Genomic DNA, 18,818 nt, shown 5'->3' with positions numbered 1-18,818 from the left:
TGGATCTTTAGTACTGCACAGAAAACTGGGACACAAAAAGCTGTTTGTTAAATGTCAGTCGAGTTGCAGTTTAAGAAAAGAAAAGAAAAAAAAAAAAAAAAAGAAAACCCAGACATTATCATTCTACATCTTATGCTATTTCAAACTCCCAAAGTCCTGGGAAATGGAATTCTGTTACCATTCTGCCATGTCTCCACATTCTTCTGGATTCTTCTTGGGGCAGCATAACAGTGAACAACACACAAAAAATTTTGACATCTCATACCTCTCTTCATTTAAAGCTATACCAAATACTGTAAGCTAGCAAATGAGCGTATACTTGAATGACATTGTTTAACCTTCATCTTTCATTATTTTGCCATTGCTCTGGAAAAAAAAAAAAAAAAAAAAAAAAAAAAGGAAAAAAGATACCTACAGTAAAGCTACTCAATTCCATTCACAATCACAGTGTCTGCTGGAGGCCAACTGACAAGCTAATGTGATAGTCAGTGGCGCGTCTCTTTGAAGTTAATCAAGCCAATACCTACACCCCAGAAATCGTGGGCTGAACTTCAAAAGACTGCAGAAAAAGAATCAAGAGGTCCTGAGGGGAAAAGTAGGATGGACGACAAAGAGTTGCCCATTTAGATAATTATGTAAATGGTCACAAAACTACATCTGTGAAACTCCAAGACACGAAAAGAAGAGGCATTCATAGGAATGAATTAACTTGATCTGAAATGCAAGAAATCATAAAATTTGCACAGAGATCATGTCTTTCATAATTTAGTCAAATGCTTCCTTTCTCAACATAATAGTTTTCAAAACTTAGCAGGAACATCCAAGTTAGAGTTGCCATTATCTCTTATTAACTCACCTCCGCTTGCATACTAGATGAATACAGTTAGTTTTAACACAGCCAAAAGCTTGATGCTCAAGATATCACTGGGCATCTGCCATAAAGCTCACTAAATAAAAGCCATAGCAACTCCCTCAGAGAAAAACCAAGAGTAACAAAAGAGGAAGAAAGCTGAAATGTGTGTAATTTCCTCCCCCGTTTTTCCACAGTAAGAAAATCACATAATCCTCCACGGATGTGTTTTCAGCATCCCAGAGGAACCTGAACAGTTTAGAACACAGCCCCATATGCATTTACTCTGGCTGTTGGCCTAGACAGACTTGATGTCGAAAGTTACACGATATGTTCCTCTGCATCAGTCCTCATCACTACTTCCCATGAGAGATAGCGAAGAAAGGTACCACTGTTGCTTCAGATTTCATTTTGCAGCTTCCAAGGTAATGAGGCTCTATATTTGTTCTTACTACTTGCTACCCTTCAGGCAACAAGCATCCTCTGACCACTGCTATTACACTAGACGTTATCATCTCTCTATTCTCTTGTATTTTTCTTCTAGCTCTTGCACTCACCTATGGCCCCAACATATAATCAGATGCTAGAGTTATTTTTTTTTATTAAACATGTACGGTGCCCAGTACAACAGAGCTCCCATACTCAAACAGAAGTTCTAAGTTGTTACAATGCAAATAAAAATTGTAGTTTATATTATCAGTCTTCCCAGGACCAAATGTTTCCAACGCACAGCTTGCTCCAGTGTGAAACTATGTGGGAGAACTGCTGGAGTCATAAGAATGTGATGCTACACCTTGCTAGCAGCCTTCTCAAAAAGCCTCACACACAAAAAACCTTGAAACAAAGCTAAGGTGCCAGAACAGGGTCAGTCAGAGGATAAATCACAACTCGGTGACTAATCCGTCCTCCTCCTGTGAGCTGTAAATCAGGAAGAAAGATGAGGAGGTTCTCAGGTTGGTCACAGCACAAATGGTAAATCTCACAGTTTGTCCTCAGCTAATAGAACGAAAATATTAAAACACAAATATGTTGCATTAATAAAAGATTATTTTAGGTGCTTAATGTTCTCTATAATGAATATTAATGACATTATTAAAAAATGGATGATCGTCTGTAAGCTTTATTTTTGCAAATAAAGAAACTGACTGAAAGTAATAGCAGTTCAGGTTTCAGACACTTTGTCTCTATTCACTGCTTGTACAGTTTGGGAAATCTTAGTCGTTGCTGAAGCTAAGAAGAGTAGAGAAGGTACAGGGCAGCAGCCTGTCATCAGCCCAGCCCAATATTTCCAATACAGGATTCAGGATCAGGCCAAGCAGATCTCGCCCATCTAATTCTTCCATCTGTTTTTGCCAATAGGTCATGCAAGTACAGATTTATCTCCCCAGCAATTTCAAGAATCTTGTATTCGTTGATATCAGACCATGATAGAGACAAATAAAATGCCTACATTCAGTAAAGTAAAAATCCATTACTACCTTCCCACATATATTCCTGGGGCAGATTCATCAGCTACTTGGTCCTGGGTGGGGAGTAGATTGTCTCAACACCTCACAGGGTGCCTCTTACTCCCCCCAGTTCTGTCAGGTCTTTTCCCATTTTCCAGTCTCTTCCCTCACTCTGTTTTGCCAACGTACCTGAAGAACTGGAGCACGCATTGCCTTATGCCTCAGCCTTAGGAGGCGATCTTCCTTCCCTCTGACATTGTTACACTGGAGTGTGACACTACCTTTTTGTTAAATAATACACTGATAAACCTTTGCAAAGTCTCAACCAAATCATCAATGAGAATTACCAGCATCTTCAGAATAAGCCAAATCAAGGTCTGAAAACTCTTACTCTGCCCCTCTACTCTACATATACTTGAAACTGAGTTGCTTTACTAACAGAAGCTTAGCTGGTTATTTTTTGGGGGGTGTGCTTACGTGATCAGGAATACGGATGTAGCTTCCATCGTCCTGCCACACAATTTGATGGTTTGCTAACTGATAAGATACCAGATACCACCAAACCAACTTTTTCTGAAATGTCATTGATCCAAAGATCAATACTGACAACTATATTTCATGGCATATACATTTTTGGGTGACCACATAGTTTCATCACCACCTTGCAGCAGAATCACTTCCAAAATCACAGTGCGACTTTCACTCCTGCCTACATTCTTGTCTGTACATTTTTTACTTAGAGGCAACAATGAGCTGCACAGTTTTGTGGAGGGATACAAGCTCCCCAGATTCTGTGAGACAGACATACATCAGCCTATAGAAAGGGACTGTAAAATCCAGGATGTTTTGCTTAGGGTTTTCCCTGTTAAGAACATCTTGCCTTTTACAACTACACCTGTCACAAACTCCAAGTGCAAGCTTCAGCCCCACCGAACAGCATTATGAGGTACCTGCCTTGCCCAAATCTGTCCCCGGGGATCCTGCACTTGTCGTGAGATTTTCTCCAAGAAAACTTTGCAGCTTCTTCTCAGCGGTGCTTTTCATTGCAATTCAGGACCATAAGGCTTTCTGTGCTGCATGTTAGTAGCTATTATTTCCTCTTTGGTTTTGGATTTCACTGGATAGAGCATTACTAACGAATCTACAGGCACAACTAGGCTAATGCCTCACAAACAGCATGACAAAGAAATTGAAAGTATAGCTAGTGGAAAATAGGGGAGAAAAGTTTTCAGGAAGCAGAATACAAGCAAAGCATTGGATAAGAATTCATCATTTCCAGAGACTCAAAGAGCACGAGAGGAAAAGTGACCAACAGCAGGAGCAAAATGTACAGAACCTGGGAGGCTGAAACTCAAATTTATTTCAAAACCTAAAGAAAGCCAATCTAGCAAGTTTAGTGCCTGAGAAAAAACAGCTGCTGAATGCACAAATCACAGACATCGTAAGGGAAGCATGACCATATGGTCTTCTACCATTTTTCTTTTCAACTCAGGCAAGATACTAAGTAGGTTTTGGTAGCTGGGTGATCTTTTGAATTTCATTCTGTGGTTTACAAAGCAAACCGAGAGGGCAAACGGTTTTATTTCAGAAGGATACAAAGAACTTGGCAAGAAGGAAGATTCTACCTTTCTGTCTTGTCCTGCTGACAAGCACAGACTACTGCCCTTGGTGGCGTGGTGAATTTATAAGGCTTCACAGATTTGCTGGGCTGCTAAGGCTATCATATAACACAGAACAAAATTCAAAAATTTAATCAGGCCTTAAGCAATAGCACAACCTGCTTCTATTACACATTTGGCAGAGCCACAGAGGAGAATGGGCTTTTGGCCTGCCATTACGCTTCTACAGCACATGAAATATGCTTAAAACGGTGCTGGTTTGCGGAATTAAAACCAATTGTCACCACTGCCAGCGAATTCAGAGCTTAACACGAGACATCTCTAACCAGCTTCGTAAGACATCAGACACCAAACGGCAGGCAGAAAATATCCTTTTGGAAAGCTGTGTCAAGGAGCAAAGTGACAGCATGCAAATTTACCTTAAAGAGATTGTCAGGGATGCATTAAAGAAAAACTTCAAGGAAAAAAAAGTACCACCAAAAGGAAAGGCTTCCAAAGGACTATAAAGTCTTACTGAAATTCAGTGGGAATCGAGTATCGAAATTCCTTAGGCTCCTTTTAAAAATTTCAGCCAAATTACAGTTATAAAAATCTGATATGGACGTTGGGATCAGCATGACAGCATAGACAACCTCAAAGTATCTCTGTTTGCTCTCTAGCTTACGCTGCCTGCTGTCTCTGTCGGTATTTGGAGCTTTAACTCATTCAGATCTTCCAGATTCATTTCGTTATTTTGATAGGGTGATGAACTAGAATTCAGTGTAGCAGTACAAACGATCATGAACTGAAGTATCTCCTATTTGTTTTGTTAGAAAAATGTCACATTTTTCAGTGTTTCTCTTGTCCCTAAATACTTTCTCTTCAGCATTATGGACACCTTTCAGCTCTATTAAGGATCACTTTTTTAATATGAGGCCACATTTAAGAAGAGGAAAATAATAACGTGACTCTGAATTAATACTCAAGAAAATTTTCAGAGGAACCCAGATCCAGACTGTTGAGAGGTGTTTATAAACTTTAAAACATAGATGGATGGTTTGTGAGTTTTAAAAGTACCTGGAGACAGACAATTCTGAAAATCCCCCATGGTATCTACTCATACTTTCATTGTCAAATATCTTTAAAAGTCTGGCTTTAATTGATTTGGATGAAAAACAGAACACGTTTACATATAACTAGAATTTTGGCTTGATTTTTAAAACTACTGAGCTGCTCTCGATTAATGGGGACCGTAGATTTACTCAGACAATAAAATAGTGCCTTAGCAGTCTAAAAGTAAGATTCTTACTTTTGAAGTACTTGACTACATTTTGGAGGGAGGAGAGGGGAACTAAATGGCTTCACAGTCCTGATAACGCTGGACTACCTTGCCACATGTGCTAGAACAACTCCCGTTTTGGAGTACCTACTCTGGCTAAGGTCACATTTGAAATGCTAGGTAGGTTAAAGATGCTGGGTTAATCAAAAAAGTAGTAAGAGAGAGGCCCTCACTGGCCTCTGAAGTGTTAATGGAAATAAAAGAGTCAGAGGAAGCCAGCATGGCCTTGGGCTTAGTCCCTCAAGCTACCACTTAAAACTGTGTACACCCACAAAGACACAAAACTTAAATAAGTTAGGGAGCAAGAAAGGAAGGCTTCAGTTCAGTGAATATTTTATATCATCTCCCTGGTTGATTTTTTTCAGCACACTTAATTCCTTTCTCAGATACTTTGCTTACACTTGGCATGCAAAGCGACACAGGGTTACTGCTAAGAAAGCAGCAAGAGCTTCTCTGAAGATTTGAGTAAACGCTCTGACACACAGAACTGTGCTGATTTCCAGACAACGGTTTGACATCTGCTCCATCATGTAAAAAACGAGACTTTACAAAGCGCAACTTCAATTCATTTTAAAGCCTTGTTTGAAGATCCCATTTTATACCTCTTGCCGTAGATTTCACTTCCCCGACTGCTTAACATGCACGTTGGAGCCTCCAACACTGAGCCATATAGATTTGTCTTTGTCTTTTGTGTTAATTATTAGCTGCTGCAGAGCTGTCTCTGTGGGTGAACGCACACAGAAACAAAGGCGGCAAGGTTGTAAAACCTTTTATCTCTATCAGGGCACATTATTTGATAAGGTACTAAGCTAATAGCAACGCATGTCAAATTGTGTTTAGACAGATCAGTGTGCTGGGAATTGGAGGTTATATTTGTCTCTGGAAACCAGCACCTGGAGAAGCAAAGAGAAATTCATACCAATATTCACAACACTATGTAAACTGTAAACCACCTCAAAGCAGTTACTTTACAAATGGCTCTAAGATAATGAACCTCTGTCATCTCATTTGCCTTGTGCATATCCTTTTGAACCGTAATACTTCATATTCTCATAAAAGCAGTGAAAATAGGAAACAGAACATAGGACGGCGAGCAACGCAGCGTTGTGTCAACATTACATAGCCTATATTTTTAAAAGCGTCTCTGAGCACCCCGCTGGAGACACTGACTTTGCAGTGAGATCTAAACATCTGTCCCCGAGAAACGGGCAAGGGTGTGCATCAAGGCATCCAAAGCTGATAAAATTAAAAAAGCAACAAACAAACCAACCACCACATTTTGTGTATTAGAACAAGTAGCATGGTGCAAATTTAAAAAAGGAAAAGGTTTTTAATTTCCATGGTTTAGGTTTTGTTTTGAGTTCTTCCCTGCCCCCCTCCCCCCCCCCCCTTCCCCCCAGTATTTCTCTTCTGGTTTTCAGCTGTCTAAATGCACGGCAGCATCTTGACAGGACTACTTAATGGAAAGGCAACAAAAACATCACTTCCCCATGAATGTGAACAGCTGATAATGATAGCCGGTCAGCCTGGAAAGCACACCGTGGTCATTCCTCCAGAGACCCTTGCCTTTTCAGATAGGTTTGTCATCTCGCACATTTGAAGCCAGTCTTGCTAATCAGAGCTATATATGCTCATTGTCAGAGTCTCTTTCATCACCGTCAACACTTCTTCTGTGACAAAGATCTCGGGATATCACAAGAAATTATCCCAGATGCTAGGTGTCCAATTTGCATGAAGCTTACAACGTTGATTATCTCGAAGTCATTGAGACCATTTAGATGAGGATTTCAGGTACTCAGGGATGGTTTCAGCACAGTTAATAGACGGACGTTTTGAGAACAAAGTTTGAAATAATTAAGGCTCAAGTAATCAGGATTATTCTGTACACAAAACCGACGTTTAGATTTTTTCTTCTTTCTCTACAGACCCTGTGGTAATCCTGGATTAAAACTGTAATGTTTTCAACAGTTCTGTACTAAAAGTTGCACTTACAGAAATATAATAGATTGATTTTACATGGCTGCGTGAGACTTTATATGTAGTAGGATACTTAAACATTTTAGTTCTTGCACTGGTTAATATGCAAATTGGGCTCCAAAATGCCATACAAACTAAAAAGCCAATAAAACAGATAGTTCTTCTCAAGTTCTTTTTAAGGACAAGAACTATTTATGAAACAATCCCAGTGTGAGTAGAGGTTTCCAACATTTCCAAAACACAATTACACTTCCATTCTAATTCTTAGTTACAAACATGAGGCTTCCAGGAAAAAAAAAAAAAAGGGAAAGAAAAAAACAAAGAAAAAAGCAAGCTCCTAATGTTGTTTACAATTATTATTAATTCAATATTGTCTGTAGTGGAGAACCTTATGTGCTGGTTCTCTAATACTGAAAGTTGTCTAGCCCAGCACCGATACCAGCCTGCTTAGCTTCTGGTACAGCTGATGAAGGAGCCAGCACGCACAAAGCCAGGGTCTGTTTTTACCTTAGCTGCTGACCCTAGAGAGATGATACAGGCCACAAATCCATGGTTTGCAGAGATGTGGCACACCTTAAATTTTCTATGCCTCTTTACATTCTAGTTTGAGTTCTACAAGAGCTAAAAAGCAAAATAGCAACAGGTTTCTTGGTGAAGCGTGATGTGAATTTTGGAGCTTATTGTAATTATCGAAGAAATCTTTGTGAACCCCTGCATTCACCCATCAGGGAAAAAGACAACCTGAGCAAATATTTTGAATAGATATGCTTTTGGCGTATATACACACGTGTACGTATGTGTGTGTGGTATGGTTTTTTGTTGGTTGTTTTTGGTTTTTGGTTTTTTTTTATCATCTATATTCCTGATCAAGGAAAGCAAAACTCAGTGTTACCTTCCTATTTGTGAACTCTCTCAAGGGAAAATGAAATTGCCTTTTGATAAATTTCCTAACAAAATTCCTTTCCTCTTGAGATCTAGCTGAGATTAAGATGACACCATACCATTTTTGATCTTAATAAGATACCTTAAGTATACATTACATTGATTCTCTTTGCAGTAGACAAACAGGTTACAGCTCTCTCCCTCTCCCCTAAAAAAAAAATTAAAAAAAAAAAATTTATGCAAATTAAAAAGAGTAAGGGGGTGGGAGTGGGTGGAGTGGGAGCAGAATCTTTCTTTCAACATTATATTCTCCGACAACAGTATAGAAGACATCTGATGGTGATGTGGAAGGACTAGAAACATGTAATAGTTTACTATTGTGGTCAATTATACTAAGGTTACCACGCTCAAGCATCTTTAATTGAAGAAATCTTAGAGAGGAAAAAAACCCACAAAAACACCAAAACAAACAAAAAAACCCCCCCACACCACACAAAAAAACCCACACTAAAATAATCACAGCTTGGATACAGAAAGGAAAGAATGACACCTGAGCAAGGAAACCATTTATCCATTTTCTACCTGCTAAGAATACTCATCAAGCCGACAGGCAGGCGAAATGATTGGGGTGTGGATCAGCAACTTCGTGAGGGAAGCAGCTGTATTTGCAAGCAAGAGGCAAGTTCTCCCTTACTGACCATAGGAGCTGCAGATTCCCGTACACATGATAGAAATTTTCCTCTCAACTTTCCCTCTGCTGTGTGACAGGAGAAATACAGACCTTCCCTGTGCTCTCCAGTCTTCAGTCCACTAGTAAAGATGTAGTCCTCAGAGAAAATATCATGCGGAGGAAAGTAGTAAGTTTCCCAATCACCAATTGACCGGCATCATCCTAACTCTCAATTTTGAACATGCTGAAGATGAAAAAAAAAAATTCAGTGTAGCACGGGTCCTTCTGTTTGAGTAAGCAGACCAGCAAACAGGCAGATGGCAGAAACAAAACATATGAGAATTAATAAACCATTACACAATGCTTTTCATCTAAACATGTACAAGTGGTTAAACAAAAAGTTTGTAATCACTATCCTCATTTTAAAGGTTAAGGCAAGCAACACATAGAGAAACAAAAACACTTGTCCCAAGAGGCCAGCAGCAGAACTGAGAATAAAGGCAGCAAGAAAACATAGATCTCAAGTCCCCCTTCTTCCCTGTTCTGTTCAGAAATACACTGATCATCCTTAGAAATAAACCCGAAGCACTTCCTTGTTTCCTGCTCCTGAAAAATATAAAGTTATTTTAAGACCATGTTAAATGCATCCTTGTCACTCTAACTCCGCTATTAGTCTAAGGTTGATAAACAGAAAGAACAAATATTGAGTCAAAACATCAAGAATTATTTCTTCCCAGAATTGATTACAACAACATTGCTAGCTTGTATGTTATATCATTTAAATATATTTTCCAGTCATGTAGAGATATGCTCGGGTAGGGTTTCTAAGCTGCAAAACACATCTGTAATTCAAAAGAGCATGGCACTCAGCAAGAGGATGCAAATGAGACCAAACAGAGCAACCCTGATAGAGAAACCTCATCCACCCACAAAGATGGGTTACGCATGTCGCATTTTCCAGCCTATTTCTCTTAAACATGTTTTGCACTTTCTACTGCTAAAAATAACTCTGTTACATTAGAAAAAGAGCAGTGACAGAAACCAGTGCTTGCTGGCAAACTGCTCTCCCCCACCCCACCCCCACCGCCTTTTTTTTTTAAAGGGAGAAACAATTTATCTGCAGTATTTCAGACATGTTTATGTTAACCACAGCTGTTAAACAGCCATGTTAAATATGAAATAAGCTGAGAATGGTATTTACATTTTTCTTGTGAAAGTAATCAGCTCAATCCTGGTTTTATTGACACCCACGTTAGTCAAGTGGCTCAAAGAAATCTCCCCACTGCAAAACTAGTGCTAGAGTAGGCTGTGACTTGAAAAATGTGTACATATGTACGTGCACCTAGTCACATTTATTCATCAGTGTGTTTAATGGAACATGCATGTCTTGTGTAAGTTGCTATGCTGGAAAAGCAATGCAACAACAAATCTCCCTTCTGTCATCAACAGAGCTATCATCCAAGCAACACCAGGTTTCCTTTTCCTCTCATGACATGATGACAAAAGTAAAGAGGACATTAAAATAAGGCTGGATGTTAAATAAGAATTTTTTTTTTTTGTAGAGACCTCTAAGTCCTTTTAAAATATTTAAGCCTCGCTACATAGAAGATCAACGCTATTACTCCTCCAGAATGTTTCACGGGAGTCGATCATACCTATTCCAAGCATCACTCCAAAAATTAAGGTAGGTCGGTCTCGTTCATTATTAATAATGCAACACAGAACAGTCTTTAACAGAGGTATTTGATCTGCTTAGGAAAGTACACTAGAGTTGTTACTATTCATTAGAAGAAAGGACACATACGTATATACGTCTTCAGATTGTATACCTTATTTAGTGTTTCCATAAAAAGCCAATAGAAAAATGATCATATATCAACATATTCCTGTGTACTGAAATAATAAAGTTTGAAGCAAAAGTCACCCAATAGTGCCACCTGCTGGAGGGCGCCTGGTCCTGCCGGCAGCCACCAGTCCCTGGTCTCCATTACCTGAAATTCGCAGAACAACGTATTACACAGCCAAACCCCTTCATTCAAATGAGAGACTAAAGAGCTATAGAGAGAAGAAAGGAACAAAGAAACAAACAAACATCATTTAACAGAGCTCTGCTGGAATCAGAAGGATATAAATAATCTATTGTTCCAGTGTCTATCTGCTTTTGTAGCGCCTCCTGAATAGGCGGCAATCTGCATAAGAAAATCCTCATACAAACACTGATACATACGCTCACATGTAAATGCCTTTAGTAGTGTAATTTATGAGCAGCTCATTAATAAGGATGATATGGTACTACTGAGATTCTAACAAGAACCTCCTAAAAGTTCCAGATTAAAGGTTTTACAGTTGCAGAAATGGAACAAGTCGCACGGCCACAACCCATGTATTTCGGAGATCCGAAATCAACAGCAAAACTCCCAGGATGCTTCTACAGGACTTACAAACAACAAAGATAAAACCTCACCGTAAACTCTAAAATAGTCAAGATGATAGGGAGCCTTCATTTGAATGTTGACATTTTGTGGCAATGAGAACAAGATAAATAATTTGCTGAAGCATTTTAAAATATCTGCAGAACATACCTACACGGTGCCCAAAACACAATACAATTTCTTTTTAAAGTAGCCACAGCTCAGATGAGAGACAGCAGGATATTTTCTAAGCAATTCTTTTGAAAAAAAAAAAGTCTTCCCAGTGTTCTCATAGGATCCTGAGCAACAGGCCTAACAATCTGTTCGCCCAAACGTGAGCCAGCATAGTTTAAGTTGCACACTGAGACAAAGACTAGTCAAAGGCTAGGTTTCTTCACATGTATGCTAATACAAACCATTTCACTATAACATAACTGAAATGAGCTCAATATATTGAAACTACATGTTCATCCCACATCTGGATAGAATTAGCTTTCTGTTCTTTCATAAATGACTTAAACTCTGTAAGTTGACCAAACAGACCAGACTGACATCCCACCTAATCACAACCGAGGAGACCTCAGCACTTTCTTTCGCCATTTGGATCCTTTACCTGGGGCCAAATGTTTCATTTCCATGGAGCTTTGCTATGTGCTGCATACCATTTGGTCACCACCTGTACCTCAGAGGTGACTGAGATTCCTCAATACAACCATATCAGCCTGGTAGCTAACAAAATGCCTTGTGAATGAAATGAGTGAAAGCAAATGAAAAATGCTATATAAATGTAAATTATTGTTATTAACAGAACTGGGGATATTTCTGTGCTATTTCCATTGCTAATTTTTCACTCACATTTCTACACGACTTTTAATTTTGTAAAAATAGATTAAGTGCTGATTGATTTGTATTTTCTAAATCATGATGAAATTACAGTTTAAAGTGTCATGTCACAGGTAAAACTGTTAAAAGCCACAGCAGCAATGACAGTAATGAAAAAGTATCCATATTAATTACTTGTACATTTATCATGTAGCTTTTTCTTTTTTTTTTTTTTTTTTTTCTTTTCTTTAATAAAGACACTGCTTTTCTGTATTGTGAACTGACTTCAGTCAAAAAGATAGAACAGCTGAAAATACTGGAGGGCCAGATTCTCATATATCCCCAAGGAGCCCTTCACGCTGCCTAGCTGTGCAAAGGAACTTTAAATCAGGTAGATACTGAACTGAAGGCTGTTACAATATCCCCTGCACAGTTATTCATATTCTGAATAACTAAGCTCTAAGCTCTTGTATCTTTTCGGTAGGTGAGAACTAAGCCTTCAGGCTTTCCATGTCTTTGCACTCTTTCAAGTCCTACTCCTGTGACTAGGTATAAAACTTCATGCTGTCACAACACAAAAGTTTGTGTTTGCACAGAAATTTGCCTTTCCACTAACACTCAAAAATGCCAACATGCTGTAATTCCAGGTAAACTCTTCCCTTGGAAACTCATGTGATGAAAAGGATGCATTGCTCATAACTGGAGTTCAGTACTAGTTCCAGAGCACTTGTGTTGGGTAACGTGTGGCACTGATAAGCTCCTTGCACTTAAATGACAATAAGATGTTGTAGACGTTAATGAATTAAAGTTGACAACATCCTTGTGAAAACAGAAAGTTTTAATATCTTATTGGAGATGGATAAACTGAGGCACTGAAACATTAATGGCAGAATAATCCTCAACCATATACTCAATCCAGAGTAATATGACGTGTAAAAATTCAAACTCGTGTATTTGAGGAAACAGCTGCCTTTAAAAGGGGACCGAGCACGTCGCGTTGCAGTCCAGGAAAGGATGAAAGTTCCTAAATCCAGTGCTGTTAGGAAACCCCAACTGGAAAAATGACATTTGAACATTCTGAAGCATGAATGAAATGAAAAAAAATTGTAAGAAATAGCCAAAGAAAACAGAGTTCCAAAATTCTAGCTTTCCAGCATCACACACTGTAGTAGCCAAAGAGACCTTGGTTGACACTTATCACAGCCTGTCACGTTCTGAGGAGTGCTAAAGGGTAACGTAATGCAATTAATACAAATCCTCAAGGTAGACCGCTAGTTGAGCGTATAATACATGATTACATACACCTATGAACATGTGTGTGTATACAAACCCAGCAGAGAAACCACGTACTCCTGCTTAGCGTGCGTGCCAACAGGGCTGAAATAGATAAGGGTGCCTAAATCCTGCCTTACCCTTGCTTTATAAACAAATACAGAACCGTGCTGCTTCAAACTTTTGCTCAGTTTCTCACCCCAGCGCTAAAAGTTTATTGGTACATTCATTGTCACCCTGAAGTCACCTCCACCCACCCACCTAGAAAACAATATTAGCAAAAAACCTGAAGAATATTAGCAGGAAAGGCTGCTTTCTACAGTGTATACAAGGGAGTGAAACTGTACAGATGTGTTGAAATAACTGTTACTTCGTTGGAAAAGGTAAGCAGACTAAATCTGCAGGTTGCACTGAAGGTAAGTGAATTCTCACTGTGCAGGGCAACTGGATTTCAGGGAAGCAGCTCCAAATCACAATAAATTTTGCAGCCTCCATTTAAGCAAAAGTACCATTGGCAAAAGTAAATCAGCAGGGGCCTCTCCAAATATTCCGTGCCCCCAGAGTTGAAAGATAAATTGACACACTGACTCCTTTTTATAAAAGCATGCCAGATGCATCCAAGACTGAAAACAAGAAAAATATCTGCTAAAATTTCTGAATATTTTCAATAAGCCACCATCCATACTCATCAATCCTTTATCAGCACAGAGAACAGAGGCCTAAAAACTGTACAGCTCCATGTAATCCATATTGCTGCTTTCTCTGCACCACTTCCAAGAATATCCAGTCATATTCAACAATTAAATACAACAGACTATCAGATACTACCTAAGAAAGACTTTAGGATTGATCCTATCTCATATATTTATCTGCAACCTCAGAATACATTTGGCTCCGAGATACACAGGTTGATACTCTGACTTCCGAGTGCTCTTTTACCAATCGTCAGTAAGGTGTCACTTAAATACTATATATAGTTCTCGTGATGTGTATGCAAGGGCAATGAATTTAATCACGGGAACAAATTCAAAAGAGGACCTATTACAGTGATCAGAAGAATGGAGTGTCTGCAAAGAGTCACTGAAAGAGGACAGCTTCATTTTGCTAGCAAAAATAAATGCTGAGAAAGAATATCCGACTTCAGAAGTATGTTTAGAAATAAATATCAAGGAGGAATAAAACCTGCTCAAGACAGATTAAGGATCAAATAGCTATACTTCAGTCATGAATAATATTCCAACTAGTTCTGCAAGAGAACACTTTCAGAGCAGCTAGTACAAGAAACCTAACATTGCCTTTAGCTTGGAGCTCAATAAATTTGTGAAAGAGACCAAATAATAGTGCAGGAAAATTTCATAGATAGAATCTCGGTCTTGATCATTTGAATCCACATATATCTGATGTGACCTCTTACAGAGAGAACCTAAAGTGAAACTAAACCCCTGTTCCTTCTCATCATAATTGCACTTATGAATCCTGTACATCAGGGCATTGCTGACTACCTACAGAAGCCTGAAGAGGATACTTTTCTCAGTCAATGAATGCATATTTTCAATTCTGTGTAAAAGAAGAATAGGAAGAAAATATTTTCCTCCAAACAAATGGAAATTGTATGCAGCTCAAGAAAGAACTTGAGTACCAATGCTTTTAATGACAGTGACATGCTGCAGATGCATATTCCTGTAACGGCTACAATTTTCACTTATCACCAGGTTTCTGGCTGAAGCATCCTCCAGAGAGATTAGATTTGCATAGACTGCTGCAAAGCCAGTTTGAGAGCTGGGGTTTTGGTGTTGCAAGTGGGAGGTTTTAAGGGGTTGGGTGGGAGGTGGGGGTGGTGGTTTTTTTCGGGTTTGGTTTTTTTTTTTTGCTTGTGCTTACTTTTGTAGCGTTACAATCTAGAAAAATATCTATGTAGTTCATTAACACATCCATTGTCGCTACAGAGTCATTGATGTATCCTGTCTGCTTTCAATGTCTTACGTGCACAGAAACATATTTAAAGTCTTTATAAAACATTTAGTAATGTTATGCCATATGGAAACTATATTTTATATAGGTATATGTATGTATATATGCATGCAGAAGATGTTCTATGGATTCCTTTCCACTGTCTACCATACAATTGTTTGAAATCACTAGCAGATAGTTGGTGAGACAATGAGAAAATCCTTCCCAATATTATGTTCTTATTCATTCAATGGTCTGCTTATGACTGTGGTTATGGAACATGCTCCTTTTTTGAGTGCTCACTGCTACAAAATGTCCATAGTCTAGTAGGGAAATCACCTTGCAGGTAACATCAAAGGCAACCAACAGGCTGAAATAATTGAAGCCTTCAATTAGCGAGCTGCCTTCAGATTTCTCATGGCAGAAAATACACAGTCTTTGCCTGAAGATCTGCCCGTTCGATTTGTTTTCGTCTGAGCTTTCTTCTCTCAGTGCTGAGGCGCTATGTGAAAATCTTACAAATTTACTGATGGGTAATTGGCAGCAAAGGTGCACCATCAACTGCAGTAAATTAACCATTTAAGCCATAAATCACATTTATGATTTGCACTGTAAATGTAATTGTTAAAAATGTTCATCTTAACAGTAAATAGCAGTTCAAAGAAATCAATTTAATAATGACAGATTATTTCCAGCTAGAAATATAGCATTAGAATAGTTTATTTTAATCACAAACTCATATTCAGTTTCTACAGACTAGTATCTCAGAGTATGGCCTTAAAACCACAAATCATCTGTTTATTTTTACTTTTCTGTTACAACAGCGACGCTTACTGAACACCAGTGAATGTTTTTATGTGTGTCAAAGGAGCTCATTTTAAATAACAGAAGTAACTAGTTTGATTCCTGACTCTTTACAAAGCAGCTTGAGAAGACATACTCAAACAGCTGTTTTTCTGAAAGGCAAGAGTAAAAAGAACAGGAATGAAGCAAGCAGAAGACAGTTTTCTGAAAAAAAAAAAAAATTACACACATGAAAACTTATGTATAGTTTGCATGGCTCTGTGCTTCTCCAAACTACATTTGGAAAACAACTTGCAAAAGTATGAACTGGAACAGTAACACTCCAGATGTGAGCTCTAAAGCCTGGTCTTTTAGCTTAACATGTTTTAAGACTGTTAGTATGCATATTTTAAGAAATTGCCTATGGGAAAATCAATTCCTGTACCAGAGAAGCAGAAGGCTCAACTAAACAGTTGATACGGTAAATATGGCAACTGAATTCACATCACTATGCTGCCGCCCTGCCTTCTGTCGAGGACTGTGAATAGTAGAGCTGGGCAGAAACACAGTATTTTGGTCTTTTAGACCACTCTTTACCAGAGACTTACTTGCTACCATATCTTTTTTTCTCTATCCTCCTTGCTCCTTTAGTACTTATCTCTCAGTTCTCTTCCTCTTCCCATTTCAAATTATTTTCTCACCCTTCACCTTTCCTTATACCAAGCTTTCTCACATAACACCTTTCTCTCAGCTTTTACTCCACTTCTCCTCCTCCCAACCATGCCATCTCCTTTTTCTTCATATTTTCTTCATGTTTTCCATGCAGCTAGGTTTGTGTATCCTCTGACAGCAGCGATCCACAAAAAGATCAGACTCCTCTGTTCAGCAGAATGCCCCAGAATATACATAGGGATGTCATAAGGCTCAAATCCAACACACCAGAAAATGGGTAGAGCTCCTCACTATCAAATTATCTATGGACACATTAGAAAAACACTCCTTGAAAGAACATCAGCACGTCTTCAAGCTGAAAGTGTACAGACACACATATTAGAAGTTATGACGGTAATACATCTACGTTAGCTTTGAATTACTAACCATGTTGTTTGGTATTCTTCCTCTCTGCCCAGTAGTTAGCAGCAGGGAAATTATGTTAATATTGAAAATTATGTTCAATATTGAACAGGATGTAAAACTGAGCATAGGATTATGGGTTTTATGTTTGCATAGAGGTTTATTCAGACATATCATGAAACCTAGAGCCTTACTGTTTTAATAAAAAGCCACAACTACTTGAACTACCACAAGTGGAAATTCAGCAATCAGCAGCTAGTGTTAAGAGAGATGGTAAGCTGAAATTGTTTGCTGCAGTAAAGCTAGTGCCAATTCTTACAGTTTTACCTCCTTACCCCAGAAAATGCTGACAACTGGCAACTATAGCTATAATCAGGGAAAACACCCCATATGAATATGCCTAAAATAGCAAAGAAGGCAAGAAATTTTGGGGGATTTCTGGCTGGTTTAGTTTTGGGAAGCGGGTGTGCATTTTTGTTTTTAAAGTGCAATGGTATCTTAAGTCATGCCCAAGGACCTTTAGAAACACACTCCTTCCAACCAACTCCAGGGAGATATATATATTTTTTTTTCCTTTTAAAAAGGGCATAATATTTCAGAGAGCATACATATACCTTTTAATGACATGCAAGTTCAAGGCAGTCTGAAAAGATTCAGGCAGTGGATTCAGGGTATTGCAAATTTGGCTACCATTTCCTGGCTTTATCTGCCTGCCTATTTTGTGACTGAACCAGACAACTGGATAATGCTAATGGCAATTAAAATATACAGAAAAATAAATGGCTCCAGAACGAGAAAATTCAGTAACTGTTAAAAATTACATATTTCATAAATTCTAGTTTGAAAAACACAGGACTTGCAGTAGAAATCCCAAGACTTGACAACATGGACACATCCATCCTTTTGCAGCCAGTCAGAGAAGGTATTCTGAGGCATTCGGTGAGAACACTGCACCTACCGTGTCTCTAGTAGGCTAAGGAGGATCTGGCACCAGTGGCAACTGCCACCTTGGGCAAAGAAGTCATCCATCAGCTAGGCTGCCTCAGACCCGCTCACAGCCGACATGACCGTGCATATGAAATGAAATCCCATTAGACTACAGTGCCCAAATTCACAGCCAAACTTACTATCAAGTTTAACCCCTTGCTTCCAAGGGAAAAACATCTTTAGCATTGAGTTGAATAATTATTGTATAATAAAGCTATATTGCATGACTGTGAAATCTTTACTTCACATTTCATGAGTAAAGAGTAGCTTCAGGAGAACACTCTCACCAGAATCTCATAAAGCGTAACATTTTTTGGGGGGAGGGAGGTGACAAAAAGCAAAACCAATTTTTGACAGAGTAGTACAGTTTTATCTCCCAGACCAGCAGTTCATATTCCATATTTGCCCATAGTATTTTGCCTTACAGAAATCAAAATCAAACCCAAAACATCCAAGCATATTCTCTCCCCAGAGGGCATTTTTTTAAGCTGATGTTTTATATATTACAGGATTCTCTTCATTCCAAAAGGATATTCAAAGTGCTAGGTCTGATCTATAAAGCTTAGGCATATTTTAGCACAAGCTTCTTTCTAATATTCTTCAGGGTCCCTTTTATTACAGTAATCCTAATTACTGTCAGTTTGAGGCATAGGAGGTTGACTAAAAAAGCGGCACCTTTTGGCGAGAGTGTTGTATACCATAAATATAAAATTATATCTTCATTTATCTCATGCTTTCTTCGGTTTATAACATCT

The sequence above is a fragment of the Falco peregrinus genome, chromosome 1 (genome assembly GCF_023634155.1).
Source record: "Falco peregrinus isolate bFalPer1 chromosome 1, bFalPer1.pri, whole genome shotgun sequence".
In the NCBI taxonomy this organism is placed as follows: Eukaryota; Metazoa; Chordata; class Aves; order Falconiformes; family Falconidae; genus Falco; species Falco peregrinus.
This window is presented reverse-complemented; position numbering follows the sequence as displayed.